Source organism: Mastomys coucha, unplaced genomic scaffold, assembly GCF_008632895.1.
Source record: "Mastomys coucha isolate ucsf_1 unplaced genomic scaffold, UCSF_Mcou_1 pScaffold7, whole genome shotgun sequence".
Lineage (NCBI taxonomy): Eukaryota > Metazoa > Chordata > Mammalia > Rodentia > Muridae > Mastomys > Mastomys coucha.
The window spans coordinates 88,206,088-88,212,476 of NW_022196913.1; positions in this window are offsets into that span (position 1 = coordinate 88,206,088).

Below are 6,389 nucleotides of genomic sequence, written 5' to 3' on the forward strand. Positions count from 1 at the left end.
AGTTACCATTGTAAGGATGTCTAGAGTCCAACAATGGAAACTCCCACTTGGGTTTCTTTGAAGAAAATTGATACTGGAAGCATTTATTTTGGCTTCTCAGCTTTATTACTAAAAGCACTTGAAGTTTTAATTAAAAAATGTTGATATATTATTATCTTTAAAAAATACAGGACACATAGATCTAATCTAATCTCACTGAGTGACATGCTAAATTACAGAGTTTTAGGTATTGTATTAGCAGTAGTTTCTGCACTTTATTTTTGTGTTGATTATTTATCAAGAAGGCTGTATTTGATCAGCTTTTGAACTTTATTCTTCTTTTATGAGAATAGCAAATGAAAGGAAACTTCTAAAAAGTCATTATAAGACAATTTCAGATAATGAAGGTATGTGCAAGGTTTTGCCATGTGGTCATTCAAGAAACTTTTCTCTCAATTCATCATGGATGATTCTTATTAATAATTATAAGATTTCATAATCTTATAAGATTTCAATTATCATATCTATTACTTTAAAAATTAATTGGATACTGAATAGACTTATAAGAAAAAGAATACTTTCTTTAATAATTATAAAAAATTGTAATATAGTCTATTTTTCAGAATGCTTTAGCAATATTGGTTATTCACTCTTAATATATAATTATTGAAAACAAAGTACTTAGAAATTTGGCACCCTGGCTCTAGGCTTGGCCAATGATAAAAGCTAGTTTGTACATCTCTCTATATATTTATTTAAAATATATTACTATACAAACTTTCTGAAGCTTAACAATTAATGTCATACTTTTCATATTAGATTTTTTTCATACTAGGTTTTTTGTTTTGTTTTTGTTTTTGTTTTTTTGTTTTTCAAGACAGAGTTTCTCTGTATATTTCTGACCGTCCTTGAACTCACATTGTAGACCAGGCTAGCCTTGAACTCAGAAATCCGCCTGCCTCTGCCTCCAAAGTACTAGGATTAAAGGCATGCACCACCACTGCACAGCTTCACACTAGATTTTAAAATCAATTTTCTAATCAAGCATGATTATTTTATGAATCCTAGAAATTGTGCTACCAGGCTTTCTCACACACTGAGAACATCACTCTCTGCAGATATAGACATAGATAAATATATGTATCCATGTCATATTAGCATTGAGGGAAAATATTTGCAGTCATTTAATTGTCAAAATAAAAATTGGAAGAGATTGGAAACTTTGAGAACTAGAGTAGAATCAATATTTTACTGTATGATTTCACCAATTTGAGAAAATGTGGGGCTTGATTTTGACTTTTGGCTGTACTAGAATTTGAGCTCAGGAATTGGTATACAACAAGACACTGCTGATTCACTAAGTCAGATCCACCATCCTCTCAAGACAATTTTTATTTCCCAAAAAATAATAGGAAAGGATGATTATAAAACAACCAGAATTTGAGGAAATTTTTAAAGAAAAATTTCAAAATTTTATTATTTTCTTTAATTTTCTGCCATAACAGAAATAGCATGCTAAGGTTTTAGCTAGAAATAGTTACAAGTGTCTACATGTTCATAATGATTCAGTGATTAAATGATTAAGAGCTATCTAACAAAATTCCCTGTATTACAAGCTACTCTATACAACCTGAAAGACAAGAGAAAACATTGCTCATCTTTCTGGACTTATGACTTAGACAATAAAAGTATACAAGTATAAAATCACAAATTTTGAGACAATGAAAAGAGAAGCAGCTCTTCCTATAACAGAGATTATACTGAAGATTGATACATTTAAAACTTCAATATTTAGCATTTCGGCAAATAAACAGAAAGCTGCAAGGAGATATAGAAGAGAAAAATGGAAATGTTGTTGCCATGGATACCAAAATAAAAGTGCATAATGGAAGAAACTATACACAATTCCTTCAAATTACATAGTAATTGCTTTTAAGATGAATGATAAATATTCATAGTAAAATTCAGTGACACAAAAAATTTCCTATACTTATACATGACTACATGGTTTTTGTTTGTTAAAATCTAGATGAGAGGGTACTGAAGGATGTTAGATGAACAGGAAAACAAGAAAAGATTTTGCATGTATCTCTTAAGGGGTCTTATTGTTTAATCAAACATGGTATAGATAGAGTGCAAAAATGCTCAAGAGTTAGAATTCATGAAAATATTTAAGACTGGCTAATCCCTGTGTGTTTTTGTGTTAAGAGGTAGTCCAGCAGAGATGGAAATGGTGTAATTGTAAAGTAACCCACATATCATTGGTAGAAATGCATATTAGTAGCCATTAATCACAATGTTATAGAAAGCACTGTGAAGGTCTCTTCAATAATTTCAAAATAGAACAGGATGAAAATTAGGAGAGTAGGAATGCATCTCAAAGTCTACAAGAGTGAACAAACATAAGAGAAAGGGTGTCTGACTAGATGATAGAAAGATATAGTGACACATATGTTCCTATTGATGTAGAGTGAGCAAAATGAAGAAATATTTTCTAATGAAATACAGTCATTAATTCTACATTTAAATATACAGTTTAATAATGACCCATCTTTGGTATTTGTCTTCTGAAGACATTGATGCAAAGACAGAAAACTGAGGCTTCCTAGAGATATTTATTATTATGGCAGATTATGAAACAAGCTTAGCAAAGAAGAAAAATTCATAATTAGTGAATGAAATTAATGATAATGCATTGGTGTCTCAATAAACAAGTTTAACAAAGAAGAAAACATTCAGAATTAGTGGAGGAAATCAGAGATAATGAATTAGTATCTTAATTAGGTTTTAAAAAATAGTGTTACAAAGGGGATGTTGAAAAATAAGCTTGATGGGAATTTTTAAGAAGTGATGTAGCTTTGGGTTGCTGCCAAGTCAAGTAATCACAGGACAGACTGCAAATTAATGGTGTTGGAAAGAGAACATTTTATCAGAAAAATCAACAGATTCATCTTATCAAAAAATTATGCTAGCTGTCTCAGCTTAATAAATTTTTGACCTCCACCCCATCTCCTTTCCACATTCTGATCATCCATTTCTTAATCCCCATAAAATCTATTCTACTTCCCACTCTCAGAGATATCCATGTGTCCCTGTTAGTCTCTTCCTTTATATCCAACCTCTCTGAGTTTATGGATTATAGTTTTATTACCATTTATTTAAAGACTAATATACACATATAATTGAATACATAGCATATGTATTTTTCTGGGTCTGAGTTGCCTTACTGGGAATGATTTGCATTTTTCCTTGTTTCATCCACTTGCATGCAAATTTCATGATGTAGTTTTTGTTTTTGGTTTGTTTTTGTTTTTGTTTTTGTTTTGTTTTGTTTTGTTTTGAGATAGGGTTTCTCTGTTGTTTTTGTTTTTGTTTGTTTTTGTTTTTGTTTTTGTTTTGTTTTGAGATAGGGTTTCTCTGTCCTGGAACTCACTCTGTAGACCAGGCTTGCCTCAAACTCAGAAATCCACCTGCCTCTGCCTCCCAAGTGCCGGAATTAAAGGCTTGTGCCACCACCACCCGGCTAATTTTTTAAAACATGATTAATAGTCCACTGTATAAATATGTGACATTTTCTTTATCCATTCTTCTGTTGTGAGACATCTTAGTTGTTTCTTGTTTCTGCCTATTAAGAATAGGCAAGCAATAAACATATTTGAGGAAATCCGAAGATGTTACAGATACAAGAGGTTATTCTCCACAAAGTGACAGGAAGTCCGATTGATGAAGACAATGCCCACGCAATTCATTAAGCATGGATAGATCAAGCTGTTACATATTTAGAAACTTCATCCCTGCTGACAAGTGTCTTTGATGTTGGAAGTTATACTGAAAGTCACCAGTCAAGCCAATCAAGCCATCTAAAATCTGCTGTGCCTGCAAAATATTCTAGTTCAATAGTAGCACAGCTACCATTGTGAGAATAAACAAACTGATGATTTGACTTAAGGTCTATCTATGAGATGGAATCCATACCTGATACTGCTTGTATTAACAAGAAGCAGAAAATATCTATCAGAGACTAAGAATAAAAACTAATACTAATGGTCTTTTAAAAGTAGTGATAAAATGGCTCAGTGATATTCTTCTATACTCATAGATCAGTGCCTTATTCAGTCATCATCAGTGACATTTCTTCTTGTAGCAGTTGGGAATAATACAGACACCCACAAACAGACATTACTTACACACACACACACACACACACACACATACACACAGAGAGAAGGAGAGAGAGAGAGAGAGACAGAGACAGAGGCAGAGACAGAGACAGAGGCAGAGGCAGAGACAGAGGCAGAGGCAGAGACAGAGAGACACAGAGAGAGACAGGGACAGAGAGACAGAGACAGAGACAGAGACAGAGATAGTAAGACAGAGACAGGGGCAGAGACAGACGGAGACTATAGAACACTCAACTCTAAATGAGATGTCTCCATTTAATACCTCCCCTCAGTGCTCAGGAAACCCTGGAGAAAATGAGCCAGAAAGAGTATAAGAATCAGGGGGGATAGAGGACCCCAAGAAAACAAACTTTGGAAACTCAACGTGATCAAAGTATATCTGAACAGAGATTGAAGCAGCATGCAAAGGCCAACAGGGATCTGCACCAGGACCTTGCAACATATCTTGTAGCTTTCAGTTTAGTATTTTATAAAAGTCTTGAGTGTGTGAACAAGTGCTACTCTGATTTTTGTGTCTTCTCTTGGGACTCTTTCCCTCCTCATGGTTTGCCTTGTTCAACTTCAAGGTGATGGGTTTTGTGTTATCTTATTATATTATATTTTGTTTTGTTTTGTTTATCACTTAGAAGTCTGTTATTTTCTTATAAGGGACAGAACATAAATTAGTCCAGATGGGGGGGGGGAGTTAAGATAGAACTGGAAGAAATATATGAATATGAATCTATAATCAGTTAGTATACAGTTGTACTGTATGGGAAAATAATCTGCTTTTAATAAAAGTGGAAAAAGCAAAAAGAGAAGGGAAACACAACCTGACATGATGAGAGAAAGAACAAAGAATCTCCACAGGAGTAAGGACCATGGTACTTGGTAAGGTTCTGTAGTACACCAAACATAGTAAAATACAGGCATGAGACTCATCATGTAGTGTTAAACCTACCATATCAAGGTACCTAAACATGAAAGGAGAAAATTTTTGGCATCACTAAACATGTTTAAAAGCATAAAAGACTGGAGTATACATTTGTAAATTGATCATCTGATTAATTTTCAGAAAATAAAATTTGACAAATGAATTTTCCCTAAGTAAGTTGAAGTATGTGGGGAGCGGTGAAGCTGGAGAGGCATTCGCCATGGCAAGATGGCACCTACTTCCACTGTCAACTCCTAGTAAACAACTGTTTGCGCATGTGCATAGAGAACTGTTTGCGCATGTGTGTAAAGTGAAAAGACACCAAGTCACGGCCCATTCTGGGGCGTTACGGAGGGTAATGAGCGAACAGCCAATCATGGGCAGACACGCTGCACAGTGGTGTATATAAGCAGTGCGGATTATTGGCTTGACCTTTTTTTCCCTCTGGATGAGGACAATAAACGTTGCTGCAGAAAGAACCTAGTGTCCGAGTGTCTTCTTGCTGGCAAGATGACTGCGCGGGCTACAGCTGGTGCCGAAAACCCGGGACGCTGGGAGAGCCTTACAACAACTGGTAGGTTTCAGAACTTCAGGACAAGGTAAGCTCTGAGAGGCATGCTGCTTGATTTTAATTCCTCCAACCCTTTCTCAGGGTTAGAGAGTGCGGCCAAAGCCAAGGTAATCATGCTAATGGTGCTTGTTATACATTCTTGCCTGGAGGATTGTTATACATTCTTGCCGGGGGCACTTGAGGAGTTACAAGATAGCATGTCAGAAACAGAGGGAAGAGTAGAGGCTAGCCAGAATAAAAGGGAGAGAAAAGATGAGAGAATGGAGGCTAGCCAGGAGAAAAGGGAGAGAAAGAAGAAAAAGGATACACCCAAGAGTACAGGCCCTTCCGCTCGACCTGCGGAAGCGAGAGATAAGGGGAAGGACACCCGGGGAGAGAAAACTAGAGAAAGAGATGGAGCTTCGAGAAGGAAGCTCTTTGAGCCAGATAGCTCTGAGGAATTGAGCCCCTCCGAAGAGGAGGACTTGGAGAGAGAAGCGGCTTGCTATAAGGAAGAGAGGTATCATCCAAATGAGCATTCTCCACCTCTCCAGAATCGAAAGCGAAAGGGAGATCAGAGCCGCGGAACGCTTCATGCTGACCCATCTGCTCTTCTGGGTGCACCCCCCGCTGTGCACTGATGGACGCTGTTCGGATTCCTTTTTGTCTAGAGGAGACAAGAGTAAACCCTTGCATGGCTTTCCAGTGTTTGAGGATGCTGGTGGTGGCCGTGTCTGTGCTCCAGTGGAGTGCACCCCTATCAGGG